This window comes from Phoca vitulina, unplaced genomic scaffold (assembly GCF_004348235.1).
Source record: "Phoca vitulina isolate PV1807 unplaced genomic scaffold, GSC_HSeal_1.0 scaffold60, whole genome shotgun sequence".
In the NCBI taxonomy this organism is placed as follows: domain Eukaryota; kingdom Metazoa; phylum Chordata; class Mammalia; order Carnivora; family Phocidae; genus Phoca; species Phoca vitulina.
The window spans coordinates 6,375,956-6,399,036 of record NW_022589763.1 but is presented as its reverse complement, the minus strand read 5'-3'; the positions used below and the strand labels follow the sequence as shown (position 1 = coordinate 6,399,036).

The 23,081-nt window shown below is 49.1% G+C and overlaps 1 protein-coding gene across 4 annotated transcripts in view; it reads right to left on the bottom strand.

The window, feature by feature from the left end:
* Positions 1-23,081, bottom strand: part of TBL1X (transducin beta like 1 X-linked) — a 217,577-nt gene that overhangs the window by 179,815 nt on the left and 14,681 nt on the right. The gene's annotated exons all lie outside the window — the stretch shown is intronic.

Here is a 23,081-nt window from a genome sequence, read left to right as displayed (position 1 = left end):
TGCATTCCATTAGGAAGGCAGCTAACAGACCTTCATGGAATCAGCAGACCCAAGACTTTCAAAGATTTTTATTTACTTGACAAAGAAATGGAGAAAGAGCACAAGTAGGCAGAGCGGCAGAGAGAGGGAGAAGGAGAAGCAGGCTCCCCGTCGAGCAGGGAGCCCGATGCAGGACTTGATCCCAGGACCCTGGGATCATGACCCGAGCCGAAGACAGATGCTTAACCGACTGAGCCACCCAGGCGCCCCGCCCCCACCCCGAGATTTTCAAATACTGCTGACACTCAACACGACTCAAAATGACGGAGTAAAAGCCACTGCTCCATGGTATTATTTAAAATATCTGAAAAGACTGTATTAAAGAACTGCAAGCAGATCATGAAGAGATGTTTGTACACCCACGCTCACAGCAGTGGGACTCACGGTAGGAAAAGGTGTAAGCAACTCAGACGTCTTAGCCACAGATGAATGGATAAACAAAATGTGGTCTGAACACACGTGGAATACTACTCAGCTTCAAAATGGAAGGACGTGCTGACCCCTACGACGTGGGTGAACCTGGGGGACATCCTGCTCGTGCAAGAAGCCAGTCCCAAAAGGACAGATGCTGTATGCTTTCACTTCCAGGAGGCTTCGAGAGGAGTCACATTCATAGAGACGGAGAGCAGAACAGTGGGTGCCAGGGGCTGGGGAGACGAGGAGGAGGAGAAACCTCCTGGGGACAGTTTCCGCTGGGGAAGATGCAAAGTTCTGGACAGCCGGGGCCATGGGGATGGTTGCACAGCAATGTGAACATGCTTCATGCTGCTCAACTGGACACTTGAAAATGGTGAAGATGGTAAATTTTAGGTGCTTTACAATTTACCACAATAAAAAAAGGAAGAGCGGGAGAAAACACATATTCCGACTATTCAACGAACAAATTTTGCTTTTAATACCGTGATGACAGTACTTTCAATCACTTCCTCTGCAAGCCTATTTTTTGAAATGCATTTGAAAATGTTACTCTGACAAGCCTCTGAGGCTTCGATGGACAGCTAAAGGGAGTCCAAGCATAAAAAAGAAGGTTCAGGACCCTGGTCTATGAGAACGAGGCAAACAAGGAAGCCGGACTGTTCAGAGCGTTGGGCAAAAGGAGTCCGAGCGTGGCATCACCTCGTGGGGACCCTGAAGTGTTTGCCCCCATGCAGGCTGCTCAGCCCCTGCTGCTTTGGGGGGGGGGGGTGTTCCTCAGCAGCCAGATGAAGGGAGAGGGGAGTGGGAGAGGCAGGACAGTGCCAGGTAGGGGCAGAGGGGCTGGAAGAGCTGGGGGGTCCATGATCCCAAGTTCACGGGCAACTGTGAAGGAGTGCTTCTTCCAAGTGGGGGCAGACCAGATTGCATTGGGGTCAAGGCGTGCATGGGGCGAGAGGGTCAAGGCAGAGTGCACGCGAGTTTTCTTTGAACATGGGTGGTGAGCAGGAGAAAAACGGAAATAGGGCAATAAGCTAACAGATCTAGCAAAGTGCTTTGTTGATTTCTTCTGTCATGCTTTGTGCTTTCAGTCCTAAAGGCGAGTAAAGGGTCTGCAGCACTCAGAGGTGAGAGGTGGTCTTTCCTTACGGAACCTACGGTTTTTAATCAATCCCAAACCACATGAATTCCTGCTGAGCTCACAAAATTAAACCCACGTTTTCAACATGTTCAGAAAACCTTGCTCACAGATGGAAACTCTGAGATGATCTTTTCCTTTCTCAAGGCTAAATGTCAACTGAGATGATGGAGGGCTTGATAAGAGTCGCTAGTCAACGACAGAGCTAGGGAGTGGGAATCCGGTGGAGGAGGTGTTTCTGCGTGGAGCCCTCCCATCCCCCCCATACCCAAGGACGTCAGCCTCACCAGCGCACTGCTGTCTGGGAGAGACAAGCCTTGGAACAGAACTCCCAATGGATGCTCAAGGTGCAGATCAACCTCCCTGGCTTAGCACAAGGAGAAGACCATAGTCCCAAACCTCCTGTACTTTACAGAAGAACTAACAAGTAATAAGAAATAGAAACGGGTGAAATACAGGGAGCCCAGCTTTGGTTTGTGGGGGCCACAAGCACCTGGACCTTTTCTCCCCACACCAATTCTCTGTCCTCACCTGGTCATGGCCATGTTCAGCCTTACCACAGTCATGGCATCCAGAGGCTTTGCTGACAAGATCTATCCTCCTCAGACATTGTCTAAGCCCTCTCCTTAACTTGCCATCAGAAGCCCAAACAAACCATAGCCACGCGTGGCTCCCATGTGAGACTATCCACTGGGGAGAGGCTATCCACTAGGTGTGGAGGCCACCAACTAGTGTGGAGGCCATCTGCTAGTGTGGAGGCCATCCACTAGGTGTGGAGGCCATCCACTAGGTAGAGAGGCCATCCACTAGGTACGGAGGCCATCCACTAGGTGTGGAGGCCATCCACTAGGTACGGAGGCCATCCACTAGGTACGGAGGCCATCCACTAGGTACGGAGGCTATCCACTAGTGTGGAGGCCATCCACTAAGTACAGAGGCTATCCACTAGGTGTAGCAACTACCCACTAAGTATGGAGGCTACCCTCTAGTGCAGAGACACAACATCTCCATCATGGAAGAAAGTTCTACTGGACAGCTGCTGAAGGTTAGCCCATCCTCATGCAGTCCTGCTCTGCCTTGGTGTATGCCCCAGTCCACTGGTTTTTAAGAAACAAACTTAAGTATAGTTCAAATAACCTCTTACACAGACAGCCTCATCTAAAGTGGATTAAATGCAGGCTACTCAGATTCTAAGCCGGGCTGGTGATCAGGAAGGGCATGAAACAGGAGGAAGAGAAGTGGCCATTGGCTACCACGTCCCCAGACACACACCCTCTGTCACCAAAGTGCAGTCGGAGAGCCTAGTTGGTGTCGTGCATCAGCTTCCTTCGAGTCAGGATCCCCGCTCTCTTAGAAAATCTAGGCCCTTCATGTTAGCTCATCTCTTGGTCCGACTTTTCAGAGGAACCATTTTCTTCTCTGCTTCTAAATATTCTACATGTTCACTGCCTTCTCGACTGTTCCAAAAGAAATGTCCCTACGACTCATCTCCAAGGCTAAACCCTGCACAATTTTCCTCCTGCAAGAAATACAGTCCCTCCCTGCTCCGTGACCTTACCTCTTAAACATCTCCCTTCTTGTCCACGTCCACTCAACCAGCAAGTCTCTCCTTCTCGAAACACTCTCACCCACACTGGCTTCCAGGCCCAAGGCTATTCTGCTTCGACATGTCCTCACCTTTGGGGCTGGACCTCTCCCAGGAGATGGCCCGCGGCCCCCATGTCTCCCATCTCCCACCGGCTGCAGACCCACCGCTCTGACCCTGAAAACCAAACTCAGATTCCCCAGAGCCCCCCCAAGTCGTCCCCCCTGTGCACCCGTGCACAGGCCTGGCTCCCAGGGCTCTCGTAACCTCCCTCGTCACTCTGGAGGACAGGCTCCTTCACAGCCGTTCTCCCGGGAGGGCGAGGGCACCCCTCAGCCTCGCCTCCTGCCCCAGGCCCCCTCCTCTGCGGAAACTCCTCTCTGCCCCGCGCCCAGGGACCGGTGACACCTCTACTGGAAATGACATCACAGCTTGCTGCTGTGCTGTCCACCTACACCGCAGACCCTCCGGGGGTCAAAGACACGTTCTACTTATTCTGCAACAGGAGGCCCTCAAGAGATCGCTCCTAAATCTGGTCCGGCGGTCCTCGGCATCAAAGCGTGATGCGTTTCGCTTGGGTCTTCCGTAGGTGCATGAACAAAAAGGTGTGGGGAGAGAGGGTTTAGAGAAGTTAGGAAATGGAAACCAGTGACAGATCAAGCAGCTTGCTGGCGAAGGCCAATTCCGGTAACCGGCCCCATCCATCAAGTCCAGCTACCTGAACGCTCACTGAAGAACACCAAGTCCCATCCAGCTTCTGCTGCAAGCAAGCAATCTCCCAGGCCAAGGAGATCAAAGGGCCACGTGCCCATCTCCTCACTGACTTCTCTTAGACCTCGCCAGAGGATGACAGGAGACACCAGAGATTTTCCATTCTACAGTGGTCTGGCAGCACTTAAAGTAGGTTAGTATGAAAAATTATCTGGGCTGTCAGTGCTGCCTTTCGATTCTAGCTAATGTTTAACCCCTTGTCTCCCCAAGCCCCTCTGCATGCCACTCCTCAGCCAGGACAGCAAGAAGCCAGGAGCATACTTGAAGGAACGCTTTTGAGAAGTGAAGCAAGAAAACGCAAGATCATGCAAAGGAAGCAAGCCACTCAAGGAAGGTACCAGAGCTAACGTATTACTTTGCCTCGCTGCTACGTACATCACAAACAAGTTTAAAGAGGAAAGCTTGAAATTAAAGCAGCCTCAAATTACAAATGGGACAGAGTCCAAACCTTCATTGGTTTCTCACTCAGAAATGGTTTTCTCCCAGAAACAATGCTGTAAAAATATGGTCAAGTTCCCAGCTAGTCCAGAATGGCCTCGTCAAGCCTGCAAACATAACTGAGATGCAAATCGGCCACGAAAAATTGACAAGTAGGACACCATACCGTGGCAACTGCACAGTATGGCGTTGTGCATCTCCAATGTACGTGGTGGTGTTTCCGGGGCAACGTGGAATTCCTCCCGAGTACGGGAGACCAGGTACTTCGGGAGACACACCTAGTGACGTGTCCCTCACTAGTTCTCACCCATGCCGAAGCCTTCGGGGAAGCAACCATCAAAACCAGTGGACGAAAGGGCAAGAAATGGGTTGTCATCCTTGTATGGGAAGCCAGCACCGCAGAGAAGGTGCCAGAATGTAGTTAAGCACCCGAGGGCTGGAAGACTGTCCACGTCAAATTCTGACTCTACCCGTTCCTAGCTGCGGGCCATGCCTTACAACTCCACTCGAAGCAGTCATGTCATGCACCTGTCACCCCGGTCCTGGAGGAGGGGAGGGTGGGGGAGGAGAACATACACCTTCAGATGAGGTGGCCCTCCGAAGCTGGCTGTTCCCACAGAGGAGCTTAGCGGTGGACTCGGCCCATCAACACTCCCAGCTTCTGGGGGACTGAGGGAAAATGCAGAAAAGGCAGGCAACAAAGGTCACTTCTAGTGATCCAACTCCCCCTCTCCTGCCACACACACGGGCACCCCATCCCCCCTCATCTTACACATCAGCCCTGCTCTGTTCTAAAGCCGGCACCACCCCTTTCCAATCCCAACCCACAAACGGTAAGGGCTGATGTATTACCGCTCCCAGGACTAGGGGCACTGTAACGGGGACAAAGTTTCATCCCACAGCTGAGTCTCCAACTGGGGAGTACCAGGCTCCAACAAGCAAGGTGAGAAGGAAACAGGGCTCAAATGAGGACGGAATCAGGAGAAAGGGGCAAATGCAAGCCACAGCAGGGAGGTGGGACATGCAGGCAGGCAAGCAGGGACTGCACACTTGCTCAGCGAAGGGCCAGCGAGTCAATGCTCCAGGCTTCCCCGGCCTAGACGCCCTCCATAGAGACGCCATCCAGAGAGACACGGCAGACAGAGAGTATTATAAATGAATGCGCGTGGCTGTGTTCCAATAAAACTCTGGGACCGACATTTGAATTTCACATCCTAGTCACGTGTCGCAAAATATTATTCTTTTTTTGGCCATTTAAAATTGTAAAACCATTCTTAGCTCACAGGCTGTCCAAAAACAGGTGGTAGGCCAAATGTAGCCCGTGCCTGAGAGCAAGCCTGTCTCCAGCTTTGGCTCAGAGATGCTTTTGGAAATCAGACACTGTCCTTTCCAGGGTTTCCATGCACCCAGCCGCAGCCTCCAGCCCCAGACTCTGGGGGGTCCTGCGGATCCTCAGACTGGGTAGTGCCATGAATCGGGCGGGAAACCCTCCAGGGCGTGGAAACGCAGGGGTGCCCTGGAGAGAACACAGGTTTTGAAGCCACAGTGCCCCGGCCTGCCACCATCCGGCTCGGAGCTCCCCCGCTCAGAGCTGCAGATCAGGGACCGCACCGCCCTGGCCTCAGCATCGACGCCTGTAACACAGAAGAGTCTTTCCAACGATCTGCATTCCTTGTGCAGAAGTTCGCACAGTGCGAAGGCCACTGCCCCGTGGACAGCGGACGCCCTAAGGTGTATAAGCCAGGTGCTCGTCGTGTGTACCTTCGCTCCCCTCGGGGCTCCGGGACATTCCTACTCCCGCCCCGAAGTTCAGGTTCAGGTGTCAACCCAGGGATGGGGTCCTGGCGCTGAGAATGAAGCAGGACACGGGACCAAGCCACAGTCCAGACAGCAGAGGTGGACAGGCCACTCGGGTTTCGGCGCAGGGAGTCACCAAGAAATATACCCCCGCAAATTCGACTCAGACACAGCCAAGGGGAGCAGGCCATTCCTCCCCACACTCCTTCTCCAGCATCTCCATCCCCGGCTCTGGGGTTTCTGCTCTCCCTTGCAACTCTGGGTAGTATTCACGGCACATGGCAAAAACGTGTTCCCACGTAGGTAGCAAAACAGCGGAAGATGGTGGTCGAGACCACCTTTCTTCAGGAGACTAGACTTACCCTGAGAGCTTTTATTTAACCTGCTGTGCAATGGCAGTCATTCTCTTCTTAGCAGAAGCAATGAGCCCACAGCTACAGAGCTCATGGCAAAATCACGGACCGGGAGGAAATAGTAAGTGACCACCTGGATAGCAGAAGCTTTTTTTAGGAACATTTTTTTTCACCAGAAGCGTGCTTTTTATTTAGTTCAAGGTATGCATGGGGAAACAGTTCATCGTGCTCACGATTATGGGCTCTGGTCACTGCCAAGCAGGACTCACTGGAGAACAACACAGAGACTGGTTATCAATGTGCAAGCACATATGTTGTGAATTTCCTTTGCATTCTTCCTAAACCACCTGTAGCGGTTTCATCAAAGATCGTAAGGGTGATTCGAGATGCCAGATTTTTCAAATTTTTTCCCAACTCTGAGCAGTCAGATCAAGGCTTTACGGAGTCTGTCCCCTGCCGTGTGTACCTCTACACTGGCTGTCGAGAACAGGCGGGCGGCTGGACGTGAGCTCTACCTTCCCTCCCGTACGCGCTCTGTTCTTCTCAAAAGCCGGGGGCATATTGCACTGGTGTCTTGCTTTCTCCGTTTCTCGCCAGTTCGTTGGTTTGTGGCAGGGGGCGGGGCGGAGGGGGAGAGAGGGAACGCAGAGCCTCTCAACAAAGAGAAGATGGGGCCCCATTTCCTCTGCTTTCAGCCACATTTCACTGCTCACTGTGCACGGCTGGCTCCTAACTGTGGTGGCGCAGACGCGAGACACAGGGACACATTTTCGGGAACTGGTCACTAAAAACGCCGTGCTCTCCACACTGAGAGTTACACCGCGTCGGTGCACGAGAAGGAGCTTCGACCACAGGCGATCAGAGCAGGTATTTTAAGAGCACCCTTGAAAGCACAAAAGCAAAGTACAAAAACCTCTTTTAAACGGTTTTGTTGAGATAGGAATCACACTCCATAGAAATTCACCCACTGGAAGTGCACAATTCTATTGCTTTGAGTAGATGCACAGCCACCAGCAGGTCGTCTTAGAACATTTCACTGTCCCCAGAAGAAGCCCTGCACCCCCTTTAGGAGGCGCTCAACCAGGCACCACCCCCAGGCCCAGGCAACCACTAATCTACCTTGTTTCAACAGACGTGTCTATTTTTTTTTTTTTAAGATTTATTTTGGAGAGAAAGAGAGCGCATACGAGCAGGGGCAGAGGCAGAGAGAGAGGGAGTCCTAAGCAGACTCCACACTGAGCGCGGAGCCTGACACGGGGCTCGATCTCACGACCCTGAGATCACGACCTGAGCCAAAACCAAGAGTCAGACGCTTAACCAACTGCGCCACCCAGGTGCCCCCAATAGATGGGTCTATTGAACCGTTTCTGGTTCGTTCCCAAGCCTCTACAAATCCTTGATGGGCCCCTTGGCATCGATAACACTCACAACGAGCTCCCCCGTCTTATCGGACCTCACTGGTGCGAGCCAGGAAACCAGCCTGGCTCAGGTCTCCACCGGTCACAAAGGCTTCTGCCAGCTCACTGCATGCCTCACTCACAAGAGCTTCTCCATCCTCACACCGAAAGCTACTGGACTGAATTCTTGACCACCTTGTGTCCAAACCCCTGGATGGGGAGACGTGCCATTATGGGGCTCTTAGAGATGAAGTAAACCTGGTCCCCCCCCATGGAGAGTTACTCAACTCAGGGGCGCTTCACCACTATCAGTGACCACTTCCAATTATGCTACCTTCACAGCAAGAGAGACAGGAAAGAAAAAGCATCCCGCCACATTCCATGTGATGGGAGACTGGGGTCCATTGTAGTAAGAGAGACAGGAAAGAAAAAGCATCCCGCCACATTCCACGTGATGGGAGACTGGGGTCCACTGCAGTATCAGTTTACATCTTCACTGTCCTAGCAAGACGAGTGGCAAACCGTCCAAGCAGAGGAAAACAAAGGCATTCCAAAGTTAGGTCCCAACGGAATGGATAATACCCAACACCATACTATCTCACTGAAGTGGGGAAAAGAGGCCGTTTCATCCATTTACAAAATAAGGACTATGTGAAATAAGAAGTGAATCCAGGGCCAAGAATTACAGATTGTGAGACGTTGGGTTTTCTCCTTCCCCATAATAACCTCTTCCTGTAATTAGCAAGAAAAAGGGTCTTCTACGGCATTAAAATTTAATATTCTACATCAGTCTGCCTGGAGCTTAAAGGGGAAATGGTTGCCCTTATTAAAGCACCAAAACTTTTGCAAAAAGGAGCCAGCTCACTGCGTGCCTCACTCACAAGAGCTTCTCCATCCTCACACCAAAAGCTACTGGACTGAATTGTTGACCACCTTGTGTCCAAACCCCTGGATGGGGGGACGTGCCATTATGGGGCTCTTAGAGATGAAGTAAACCTGGTCCCCCCCCATGGAGAGCATGGGCAGCACACACATCTGGTTTTTCACCACCAGAAGCCTCTCCTGACCTTCTCCTGACAGGTGCCGTCACCTGTCCCATCCACGTGGGCCACCAACAAAGTCAAGGTGATCCTTAGTGGGTACTTCTTTACAACCCCAACTCATGATTCCATCCCTATCTGTTATTACTTACACTTATCTTTAAAAGGTAACTCTCCAGTGCGTCCATGCAAAACCTGGTGAACCCCGAGTAAGGACTGAGGACTAGTTAAGTGTATCACGCCATGTGAATTTCCTGGTTTTGATACTGTCCCGGGATTATGTAAGATGCCACCGTTGGGGGAAGCTGGGTGATGGACACACAGAACCTCTCACTAGTGATTTTTGTAACTTCTTGTGAGTCCATAATTAACCAAAATAAATCACTTAAAATGAAAAATTAATTTTTGAAAACCTAACATCGTCTCTGTTACTGAACCACCCTCCTGGTGCTTTGGAGAACTAAACATAACAAACCCAAGGGACATAAATGAACCCCGTAAAGGTCTTCCTAGTCGATAAAAACTAATTGCAACGATCAAAGGCAGTGAACCAGGAAAACCTCCTCCTGTAACTGTCAAGAAAAAGGGTCTTGTACTGCATTAAGATGTAATATTCTGCAAATACTAGAAATGAACAATCTGGAAATGAAATTAAGAAAATAGCACTCACGAGAGCACCAAGAAAGAATACATCTCACGCTCTAAAACGTGTACCACAAAGCAGGGCCATCATTACGCCTCACCTCCATCCATGAGGTTTTTATAATCCTGAATCCTGTTCCATCTCGCTAATCAACAGGGTTCTGTGGGAAATAATTTGGTCGTCCTTCAACATCAAGACGGATGACGGCAGGACCACACCCAGTTGCTCCGATGCATGATTTCAGAAATGAGTGATCATTAAGAAGTCCTTTCAGGACAGTTCTTTGATTTGGATGTTTCTCATGGTTAAGCACACCCCCAATTCAATCAATCACACACCCATTCCGTCAATCACAAATTTATTAACTGAAAGAGAAAAGCTGCTAGAGGTTATGGCATTCTCTGGCTGGAACATAAACAATTTCAGAGACAACCAACATCAGACAAGGATCCAATTCCTTAAACCCCGCCCCAAATCACTGCACACAAGACTGAAATCTTTTAAGCTCTTCCTAACACCCTCTTACCGAGATGCCCCATGGTCCCCTCGCCGCGGTACATCAACAAGCCCGACCTTGTCCCAACCGCAGGTATGTGTGTTCCTGCTGGTTACTGCCTCAAGGACTCGGGACTGTACCCAAACACAGGTAAGGCCAAATGCCTTTCCAAGAGCGAGCCTCGCAATTTATGTCACCTGAAACAGAGAACGATCCAAGTGCTTCCAGAACTTATCTATATGAGCTGCAGATAACAACAAAGCACTTCCCTTCCAATTTTTTAAAAATAGACTTTATCACCATTGGAAACCACTCATCCTTTATCAGTTGGGTATTTTTGATGAAATGAACCTTATTTACTTGGTTTTAAGTCCAACTTGAGAAGCTTTTTACTTTATGCCCTGGTAGTTACACGTTCAACCAAATGATATTTAATATTCCCATCACTTCAGAAGGGGTAATCATAGCAGTTCGTCGTCTGTCCTTAAACATTTGTTCAATAACATTTTAAATAATGGGACCTCAGTGTTCAACAACCACAAAACTTGAAGGAAAAGGATGGGGCTGCCCAGAAAAAAGCTCTTTTTCCCAGACTAAGACCACCTTAAATATATATACACCAACAGCACTTACTTATAAACTCAATTTTTTTTTATTTATTTTATTTATTTATTTGACAGCGAGAGAGGGAACACAAGCAGGGGGAGTGGGAGAGGGAGAAGCAGGCTTCCCACCTAGCAGGGAGCCCGATGCGGGGCTTGATCCCAGGACTCTGGGATCAGGACCTGAGCCGAAGGCAGACACTTAACGACTGAGCCACCTAGGCACCCCTTAATTTTTTTTTTTTAATACCTTAGTTCCCTTTCCATCATGAGGTGGGGGAAGGGGCCATCCTGATGAAACCAGCCAAGCAAGAATCATCAGGAGGTCCTGATGCCACTGACGGGGTTCCCCTGTGGATCAAATCATGATTCAGACGAGGTACGGTGGAGTTTCCCAACCAGCCCGTAAGACATCAGCGTTACCCTTATTTCAAACAGCATTACACCTTACAAAGATTCTACTGGGTTAACCCATTAGACCTGCCAAGACTTGACAACTTTTGATCAAAATCAGCAACATTGTTCAGTTCAACCTCATATGGGTGCAAAATAACTTTTTTTATATATAAAACTGTCATCAAAAGTTTGGTTTTGGAGTAACTGTCGAAATGCAATTGTTAAAACTATGGAAATACAAACCTCGTATCTCCTTTCAAGAAAGAATCAGCCAATCCACCCGGCTTTGCTCTTCCAGAGCAGCCCCATGACTGAGCAAGGCCATTTCTCTCCAACTAATGGGCAGTCTCTGCTCTGGAGCTACCTGGCTGGGCCCAACTTTATCAGACAGGCTTTGAGCTCTTGAGGCTTTCTACTCAATCCCGCCCCCAACCCCACCCCCATACGCCTTTCACGTGCCTTCTCGAAACTCCGTTACAACACTTGCAGGTCCAACTCCATCTCCAGAGGCCCAAACAGACACAACTGTGAGAATGCTGCTTGCTTTCAGGTTGTTAAAATCTCTCTCAAAGTATAAATATGCTTATGCACGGCTCTAAGACACAGGGATATGTACTATGTGTGTCTTTGCATCTGCCCATCTGCTAAAATTTATCTGTAACCCCAAAATCGATACCCATAGTGCTTTATGGTCATGCAAGGACACTCACGAGCGGGGGAGAAGTTCTCACCAGAGACACGGGTTTCCAGCTGAGGCTGAACAAGGAAATGCTCTGCCTTCTCGTTTCAGCCCCCAGATGGTAAACAAGGGTCCTTCATGGGGTCTATTTAGTGCCAAAGTTTTTCACACTTCTGTGCTTTTTGTTGACGGTATCTGTTTAGAATGGCCCCAAGCACGGTGCTGAAGTGCTGTCTGGTGTTCGTAAGGGCAAGAAGGCTGCGGGGCACCTTACGGAGAAAACCCGTGTCCTGGATGAGCTTCCGGAGGCATGAGTTACAGTGCTGCTGGCTCTGAGTCCAGCGTGAACGAATCAACAGTATACACTCAACAAGGTGTCTTTACACAGAAACACACATAGAACAAGGGTATGTACTGATTGCTTAAGCGGCGGCTCACGGGAACCTATCCCCTGTATTTCCCCCAGGAGCAAAGCTTCGACAGAGTTTCAGTGACTTTACCGAACGTAACTACCATGGATAAGGAGCATCTTCCAGATCCACAAACTGCATAAAGATACAGCCATCAGAGTCCTCTCCGTTCAACCTAAAACCAACCTCACACCATCTGACTGTATCTTCACATTGCACAGACCTCCCTCTGTGACACACGGCCGTCACCTCTCCCTCGCTCACCTTCTCCCCTGGTCCCCATTCCTTCCCCTTTCTGGCCTCTTCACACACGAGAGCTGGCTAAGCGAACCCAGCTGTAGCCCTTCGGCATAGCTGAGATGCAGTTCACATGAACATCAGGGGCAGCTATGGAGGGAAAAGGCCGGAGCCGAAGAGAACGAAATGACAGAGCACGGGCACAGAGATGAATCCTGTCCCTCTGCTGGCTGCTGTCTCTTGAGTCCATCTGTCGCAGCAGGCGCCCACCGCTGACCACCCCTCCTTTCCTGGACAACCATCCCACCCTAAATTCTGAAAGGACCAAGCACATCAAGCAGGAAAGTATCTTCCTAAAAAGTACCAAACCCCATGTAAATTTGCAAAAGATTACCGATTTTCAATAAAGACTCTCAAGCTAAGTGTTTAAATACAAAAAAATACACTATTCTGTTTTGTTTTGCAGTTTTTCTTTCTCTTTAAAGTTGAAGAGTCCCTGAGCTGACTCTCCAAGGACTTTTCAGGAGCCGATGTAAATCAGTTGCTGACTTCATCCATGATTTACTGCATTAAATCTAAGAAGAACCATGTAGTTGACAAAACAAGGGAAGTCCCTCCGTGTGTTACACCTGCCACCATGGGACAAGCTTCTGTGTCTTCCAAAGAGCGGATAATGGGATACAGGTAACCGTCTTCCTTACTTCTACTTGGACTAAGCCACTGAATTTGATTTTCTCAGAGAGTCCAAATTAGCCTTTAATTCTGTCACATCCGCTTGGCCAGATCATCAAGAAGTGCTCTCAGACCTCAGTATAAGATAACACTACCGAGACAGAACTTGCTGGAAGGTAGGCCTTTCCTGGTTCCTGTTCAAGGCAGTCCAGTCTCTACAAGTTCCAGTGAACATCATGATTACGGAACACTCCTTATCAGGTGACCAGAAGATCCTAAAGACAGCTTTCCAACCGCTGGGTTTCACCATATGCAATTTTTACCATGAGCAGCAGAGCAATGGCCTGGAATTTCACTAATTCAAACTAGGGGCCGTGAACAGTCTTGAAATCAATCATGTTGTGGAACCGAAGGGACCTCAGAGAGCATGTGGCCCTAGCCCTCAGTTGGCAGGAGAAATGCGACAACTCCTTTATCCTCTCGGGGACAGTGGTGTCACGTGCCTAAGGACCACATTAGGACTAAAACACAGTAATTCTGCTCCCACGTGAGGGCACTTTCTAGGCAAACATCACTCTGTATACCGGACGAGAAAACTTAGAACCTACAACTACATGGTTCTTCTTGGATTCAATGCAGTAAATCATGGACAAAGTCAGGAACGGATTCACAGCGGCTCCCACCACCCCAATCCCCACACAGGAGAATCAGCCCATGTGCAGAAGTCTTCGTTTCCCACGGTCCCGGGGTGCGCAGGTGGGCCCTGAGGACAGGCATGCTGCGAGAAGTTACAGCGGGCACGAAAACCATGCACATCTCACCAGTGGTAAAGGACAGAACCATCAAAGGGACCTGGAGATTGCAAATCTGATCGTATCAGTTCCTGGTTCCTTCAAACACAGGGAAGCAAGGGGGCAAATACCACCTGGGTGGAGCAGAGAGCGTTCCCACAGAGCACTGTGGAAGGTGAAGTTGAGAACTGCCCTGTGGCCCCCATAAGCAGCAGGATGGACGTAAACGACCACTGGAACCTCTCTCAATCACACGGTGTGAATCATGGGTCAGGAACCCAGACCACTGCCAGAATTTCGTTGTTTGTCCTCCGAAGCGTGTCTTCTAACATATTCCCTGCACGCCCAACGGCTTTGTCATTCTGTTCCTTTCTCCCACGCACACACACCTGACTCCCAGTCTCAGCAACACTCCAGTCTCCGTGTACGATAACGCAAAGCCTCTTCTCCTGGGAGACAGGAATTAACACTCAAAACATCTTGATACGGGCATGAAGAATGGAAAGAGAAGTTCCGTTTCCTCCTACGCGGCCCTCCAGCTACATTCTTTCAGCAGAAGTGAGGTTCTGGTGCCTCTAAGAGGGTCCGACCTGCCGCAGTGGGGGTGCCTTTCCCCAAAACCGACATTGCTTTTCTAAGTGCTAAATTTTAACTTTCAAGAGGTTGGCCCATTTTAACGGAAATTTTATTTTGTTTTAAAGATTTTATTTATTTATTTGACAGAGAGACAGCGAGAGGAAAAGAGAGAGAGCACGAGCAGGGGAGAGACGGAGAAGCAGGCTCCCCGCCGAGCAGGGAGCCCAATGTGGGGCTCGATCCCAGGACCCTGGGATCATGACCTGAGCCGAAGGCAGACGCTTCACCCGGGCGCCCCTGCAAATTTTAATTTAGGCAAAAGCACAGGTGGAGATCACCAAGATCAGAAGCATAACAACACCTGAAATTGCTAGATGTCCCTCAGAACGTGGCAGTTAAGGGTCTTTCTCATTTTTTAATGAAGCCAAGCCCTCCTCCTAAGGTAGTTCACATACTTCTGTTTTCATCTCCTCTCTTACTACACGTGAATTTCCAGGTCATCTGCTTGCCAGACACACCAACCTGGTGTCCTAACAGTCAAGCAGATGAGAGGCAAGACAACGTGAGGTGGTAAAAAATGGAAGCATCAGACACATGGAGAACGGGGGGGGGGGGGGGGGGGGAGAGGGGAGAAAATGGGTGAGGGGCGACAGAAGGTGCAAACTCCCAGCTATACGATACATAAGTCCTGGGGATCTAACGTAAGCATGGTGACTACAGGCAGTAATACCATGTTATGTATTTGAATGTTGCTAACACAGTAAATCTTAAAAGCTCTCAACGTGAGAAAAAAGAAATTTGTAACCGTGTGGTAATGCATCTTAACTCAATTTATTATGGTGACCGTTTCACAATATGTACATAAATCATGACGTTGTACACCTGGAACTAATACAGTATTAAGTGTCAATGTATATTTCAGTTTTTAAAAAGAAGGGGGCGCCTGGGTGGCTCAGTAGGTCAAGAGTCCAACTGCTGGTTTCGGGTATCTTGGAGTTGTGGGATCGAGTCCCACGTCAAGCTCTGCGCTCATCGGGGAGTCCGCTTGAGATTCTCTCTCCCTCTGCCCCTCCTGCTCGTGCTCACGCGCGCTCTCTATCAAATAAATAAATAAATATTTAAAAAATAGAAATAAAAAAGATCAACTAGAGGATGGAACAGCCTTAGTGGGCCCTGACCCTCTCTGTGCCCCCCATAAGCCAGTAAAGGTCTTGTTCCCACACAGGGAATCCGCAAGAACAAAAGCCCTACTTTCACAATTACCGAACCATTGATACATACAAAGAGAACATTCTGATTACTTCCGAACTTGCTGGTAGCCCCAAGAGGTGATACCTAGTTGATCAGAACACAGCAAATTCTAGGAGATACAGCACCCTCTACATCAAATGCTTCCCCAGCTGGCTTTTCAAAAGAAAACACGTATTTGCACTTGCTACGCACAACGGAGGTGAGGACCGGAGAAGCTTTAACTCACTACTTTGGTTGTCGTGCCAGCAAGGAATTCCGAATTTTTTTTCATACCTCAAACATTTCAATCACCAAAATAAAAACAACATGAGTGTAGGAGGAAGAATGAGGCGGTCAGCCTCTCAATAACTTGCCGCCGTCCTTTAATGAGGTCAAAGTTTTTTTTCTGCCACACAGCAAGCAAGCATCCACATGCTAACCATCGGCCCCTGAAGACTGGAGACAGGATTTATAGCAAGGTATAAAAGGCGAGTCTGTGGAAGCTTGATAAACGATCCTTAACCGCAGAGTGCAATTTGCATTGCAATGGATACCGTTGGCAAGTGACCAATAATTATCATAGGCTCACTACTGTGCAGAACAAAAAAGAAATTTAAGGCATGATCTTTGCTATCAAGAACTTGGCAGTCCTGCTGATAAGGAAAAAGAAAATACATAATAGAAATAGTTGACAAAGGGCCACCTGGAGAAAAAAAAAATACTAAGCTCACAATGGAAATCTCCTAATAAAAAACAGATTTTTCAACACCAAATAAATGCTCCGTTTATTAGTTGAGCACTAGTAAAGAATTAATACAGCTTAAAGGATTAGTACAGTACCAAGCAAATGATCAAAAGTCGCAGATACCATAGAGACCCAGTCAAGACCCATGAGTTTTAACTTGCTTCTTCGCAGCTGTCTGTGAGAGTTTAAACAATGCACTTGCGCTCCTCAGTTGGTCTTTATATGGGAGGGATGGCCAATTCCCCTTCCTTGTTGGGACAGTCCTGCAAGACAAGGTCCTCAAACTCCAAAGTGCACGAGAACCACCTGGAAAGTACCTGTTTGTGCTCCGAACGTTGAACATTCGGGCCCAGGGCACACAATGCCTAGTAGAGAGCGTGGTCTTGCGCATTATGAGGGGATGCAGCAGCATCGCTGGCCTCCACCCACTAGATGCCAGGAGCACCCTCTCTCCTAGTTACTTACGACAGCCAAGAATGCCTCCAGACATCGCCAAATGTTCCCTGGGGACACGAGTGGTGCCTCCCTCACCCCCCGTCCAGGTGGCTCTAAGACGGACCCAAAGAAGCCGCATATTTAATGAGTACTACCTACGGAGCTGATTTTCCGGGATGCAACTGGGTGTATCCAGGCTCCTCCACTGGGGTCATCTGCCCTCCCCCACACACATCCCACTTCTTCCCTCCCCTCCTCCCTATACTACAAATATGCATTTGTGCCCGTGGCCATGTGACTTTAGAGGACCTCCAGACTAGCACAGCCCTCCCCACTCCATGGATGGTGGATTTGGCCACATGGCTCGTTTGGGTCACTGGGATGTTAGTGGCTGTGACAGGAAGACGTTTGAAATGTGCCCACATGATTTAGCTTGGCTTCTTCTCGTATCAGAGGGAAGCACCACGATATGCCCTAGGGGTCCACTGGCCCACATACAAGCATGTCCCCAAGCTGCGCCCACAATCCCAGTTCTTTTCCAAGATGGAAAACAACTCCTGCTTGTGCTCAGAGGGAAACCGAGGCTCAGCGAGCGGGCTGTATCATCAGTGAGTGGTAGGCAGACAAGCAAATAATTTCATGGCCCCCTGACTTCTAAGTTACTCAAGAGACAAACAGCAAATACTAAATAAATACATGAACCTTGCAGGCTTCCAAGGAAAAAACTAAGAGCAGAAACCAAGGGCATCAATGTAGTGGGGAGAAGACTGACCCCGGAGAGGGCCGCACCCTAACCCTGGGACCCGTGAAATGTTTGACAAGGAAAAAGAGCCTTGCAGATGTGGCTAAATTCAGGATCCTGAGACAGGGAGACGATCCTGGATTATCCAAGTGGGCCCAAGGTCGTCACACGGGGAGCATCTTTCCACGCCGTGGTTAGGGGGATGTAACTATGCAAGAACACAGAGATGCCACTCTGCTCAGTGGCTTGGAAGATGGAGGAAGGGGCCACAAGCCGAGGAACGCAGGTGGCCTCTAAAAGCTGGAAAGGAAAGGGACTCTCTTAAGAGCATCTGGAAAAGCATGCAGCCCTGTCAACATTCTGATTTTCACACAGTGAGACTCATGTCAGACTTCTCATACCTCTAGAAGTGTTAGGATGATAAGTTTGTGTCATTCAAGCCAGGAAGCCTGTGGTCATCTGTCACTGCAGCAATAAGAAACTAAGACAGTCGGTGAAAAGGAGATCAACCAGGAAAACACACGTGACCTTCCTAGTAAACCCTTTGCTGGAGAAACACGCAACCCAGAAAGCCGTGGCCCATGGATGGCTTGAGAAAAATCAGCCTCCCTAGTCTCCCACCCAACCCCAGAATGGTAATTATGGTCCTATACAAAGGGTTTGTAAACTCAGCAAAGTAAACAACTCTACGATTCCGTTACGGTGTTAAGTCAGGGTTGTGGCTTCAGGGAGGCCCTAGAAAGAAACCAAAGTCTAGCTGGATGAAATCCCATGACCTCAGAGCTGGAAGGAACTTCACACCACACCCTTGGAAAATTCAAGCTTCCTAGGCTTTATCCCAAGAAAGGACTTTCGAAAACCCCACCCAAATATGCAGCACAATGGAGGGGCCAGCAGGTGCCCCATTAATCGACCACAACTGTTTGCTACGCTGATCTTTAGGGGAAAAGAGGGAAGAACAAAAGACAAAGAGAAGGAAGAAGATTACAGTTTATGCCAGGCTGGAAGCTGAAATGGAAAGAAACTGTGAACCCTTTTCCACTTTAAATGTAATCAGAGACGGGGGAGTCTCTGGTTCACACATCCCCTGACATTCTTCCAGCTCGAGCCCCCACCGCTCACGCCAAGGCTTCCTGGGCTACCCAGAGTTTCCACAAAACGTGTACCAAGAAACCACACAACAGATGCTACAGCGTGGAGGAACCTCAAAAATATTAAGTGAAAGGAGCCAGACACGAAAGACCACGGATCGTTTTGATTCCCTTTATAGGAAATGTCCAGAATAGGTAAGTCCAGAGACAAGAAGATGAGTGGCGGCCAGAGGCTGGGAGATGCAGGGAGATAGGGAGTGACGGCTGACTGGGTATGTGGTTTCTTTTTGGGGTGATGAAAACATTATGGAATTAGGCAGTGGTGGTGGCTGCCCAGCCTTGTTTATTCCAGGAAAGCCCTGACGTGTACCCTTGACAGGGGTGAGCCCCACGGTATGTGAATTACATCTCCATAAAGCTATCATGTTAAAAAGAAAAAGAAGAAGAAGATACTAAGACATGAGCTCATGATTACGAGTCACTGCAAATTTTTAAAAATGTAACCATCCCAATGAGATGAGCCTACTTAACCAGTCTGGAATCCTGCACAACAATCCACTCCACAGCATGTCCTGAGTAAAGATTCTCAGACAGTGAGCTGAGGTCAGCAGCCAAAGATGTGAAGCCGTGACCCGAGGCAATACGGAATGGACGGAATCAGGAGCAAAAAGGGTAAGACCTGGGCTCGGCGATCAAGTGCAAGAAGATGCTTTTTACAAAAAAAGACGACTTTGCAATCACTTAAAGCTGCTCTCCAAAATAAAGGAAGTACCTTCCCCCCTCCCCCACCACAAAAAATTTTTTTAATGTAACACATGCCTTGGCTATGGTAGTAAACATCTACTGATAACATCTACCTGCTCCAAATTAGTGAATTCAGATTAGACTCCTGAATAGGAAATTAAAAATAAAATATATACTGAAAATAAAAGAGGGTTATTGGTTTGGGGCTGGTGGTTTTAGGTGAGAAGGGGTGGGATGCAGAAGGGATGGATTTGGTTGCCCTGGGAGAGGAAAGGCAGGTGAACAGCGACGCTTCGCCCCAAGGACCCAGGGGGCACAGCAGCAGCAGGGGGCCCTGGGCACAGCGCCTAGGTCCGAGCCAGCCCCTGCGGCTGGGTGCTGACCACAATGCTAGGCCACCTCCTCAGAAGGTAAGAAGGCATCAGTCAGCTCCCCAAAGAGTCCAATAAGGGCAGACCCCTGTGGCTGGGGCTATCACGGCTGATGTTGGGGTGACATCAGCACCCTGACCCTGCAACCCTGAGTTTTTCTTCCCTTGGACATAAGGAAGTAAAACCCAGAAGCCAAGAGGAAAACACGGATACCAACAACCACACAAAAATGGGAAGCCTGGTGATTAAAACCACAAGCGACATTATAAGACAAGGAACAGTCTAGAGAGAAATATCTGCAACAAATAACAAGGCAGTAACAACCAAAGTCTATGAAGACTCAACATGTGCGTGGTCTAAGACCGGCAGCTGGGAACCTGCTAGAAATGCAGTCTCGGGCCCCACCCTCCATGTACTGAATCACAAAGTCTGGGGATAAGGCCTGGCAATCCGCGTTTTCACAAGCTCTCCAGGGCATTCCGCCACACGGTCAAGTTTGAGCATCCCTTGCATGGCGACAAAAACATTTACAGCAGCATTATTCTTAAGGGCCAAAAAAATGTCAAACCCCCCCACCCAAATGTCCAACAACTGGCGAAGAGACAAACAAAACGGTGGTACATCCACATCCCAAAGAATCCCACCTGGCTACAAAAAGGAATGAATTCATAATACGGGCCACAACATGGATGAACCCCCAGATCATTATGCTGAGTGGAAAAAGGCAAAATCACGAGCGCATACCGTGTGATTTCACTGATAGAAAATTCTAAAAAATGCAAACTACCCGATCCAGTAACAGAAAGCTGATCAACGCGCGACGTGGATGGAAGGAGGGTTGGAGGGAGAGCCCAGAAAGGCACTAGGAAATGTGAAAGTGATGTATTTGCTTCGATACATGTAAGTAGATAGATGGATAGATTACCTACACACGCTTGTGAAACCAGCACCACAATCAAGATGAGAAACCTGATTAAAGGCACAACTTCTATATGCCTAGTTTACTGTACTTCAGTCATACTTTAATACAGCTCTAAAAAGAAAGAGAGCAGAGGAGCGAAGTATGATAGGGTGCCGCTTGGATAAAACCACGGGACTGCATTTCTGTACATGGGCAGCCGAACATGCTAGAGGCAGATCTATCCTGCCGCACTTGACACACTGTTCATGTTGATTATTCCGGGAGAAGAGGAGGAAGAAGATACAACTCCACATTGCTTCAATTCATGGAAGCTGGCCTATCATCATCCTGTGTTCCCTCGGGAAAGAGCCTGAGCTTAGAATGGGCAAAAGAAACAAAAGACTCAGAAAGGGGAGGTTAGGAGATCTTGCACCTTGGAAGGCACGGAGGACGGCGGGTTGGGGGCGGGTGGGAGCAAGAGGCCCCGCAGGGCAGAAACCAGAGCTGGACGCGAGGGGCAGCTGTTGCAGCGAGGTGCGAGACAGAGGACGGAGGTGTGCAGGATGGAGTCGCAGGCAGGGGCCCCGAACTTCTCAGGGCACTCTCAGGGGACGCCGAGGCAGACGGGCCTCCCTAGAAGGGGAGGGTGCCGGCACGGGGCGGGCCTCCCCCCTAGCCAGTCCAGAAACACTTTCCATGACAAGGTGACGGCTGGAAGCAGCCCCTTGCATTTAGATGGTCATAGTTTTCAGAGCCTTTATGCGGGGTCTCGATCTTTCTCCCTCTTTTTTCAGTTCTTAGGGAAACAGATAAAGATGGAAATGTGAGTCCCAGATCCAAGCCAAAGGGTGGCTCCAGATTTCTCTGTCTACGCTGCAATTTCGTTATCTGTAAATGAATACCTCTAAAGGCATTGAAAGTAATTTTCCCTCTCTACAGTTAACTCCAAAAATCTCGTTTATCCTTTACTTTAAAAAAATCCCCATTCCCCTGGAGCGTGTGAAGACTGAAAGATGCCCGCACCTCTTTCATAAGCCTAGTGGTACCTATACTCCTTCAACGTCACCAAGTCTTTATTGAAGACCTAAGCACCACATTTCAAACTCCCCCCAGATTAAAGTTACGAAGGCAAGGTGTCTTGGCCTCCACACTCCTGAGCTCTTGGGCTGGGGAACTATTACTGGTACAGGGGGACATCCTCTGGCATTGTCAGATGTGCGAGGCACCGCTCGCCTCTACCCACCAGGTGCTGGGGTACCCCGTCCCCATTTGTAACCATCAGAAGGATCTCCAGACATCATCCGGCATCCCCTGGACACAAAACTGCCCCTCGTGGAGGAAGAGGGAGCTAAGGTATATCCCAGGCCAAGATCAAACTTCCCTCAAAGCCTCATAGTCAACGCCATGGAACAAACAAGAGGGTAACTGCAAGAAGAAAGATGAGGTTTTGCTGTATGGTTGTGTGCTGGGTTCACCAAGGACTGACCCCATCACCGGAGAGGTAACCCCTTTCCCACAGTCCTCACCTGTCCCAGGGGCCCTTTATGCAGGACCCCCCGACTCTTAACGTGACCGGTTACGAGAAGCTCCTCCCGATTCTGAGCCAACTACTTCCCACGTGGATCCACAAGGAGAGCCTGCAAAACTTCCATCACTACCCTGATTTTGCAGAAGAGGGAACGGAGGCATGCCTATTATTCTTGCCTTCTTCCCCTTCTCCCCACTTCTCCCTCTCCCACTAAATCGGGCCCTCACCGTCCACCACCCCGTAAGCTCAACCAAGCACAGAAGTACTTGTTCTGAGAAAAGGGAAATCTGTAGAGACAGAAAGGAGATTAATGGCTGCCCGCGGCTGGGAGGTAGGAGCCAGGATTGATGGCAAATGGACACGAATGACCGTATTGAGGAATGAAAATCGATTATGACGATGGCTGCGCAACTCCGTAAATTTACTAAAAATCATTGAGTCGTACGCTTAAAATGGGTGATTTTTATGGTATGTAATTTATACCGCAATAAAGTGGTTTCAGAAAATCAACTTGATATAAGTCAGATTTAGAGTTCTATATTAAATTAAACACCACCACAAGCGGGCATCCTCAGCTATCCAAAGGCAAAGCAAATATCTATGGCAAACCCAAACAAAACAAAGTAACACATAGCTTGCAGGGAGGGAATGACAATCCAACCTGAATCTACAATGTGTCCAACTCAATCCTGTGAACTAAATACGCCGGAACACTACCAACTGCCCAGCCCCGTGGTGTGCACGGAGAAATTCCACTCCGCCAAACATCGGGGCCATCAGAAACCCACACCAAAATATACACGTGTTGTCCAAATATAGA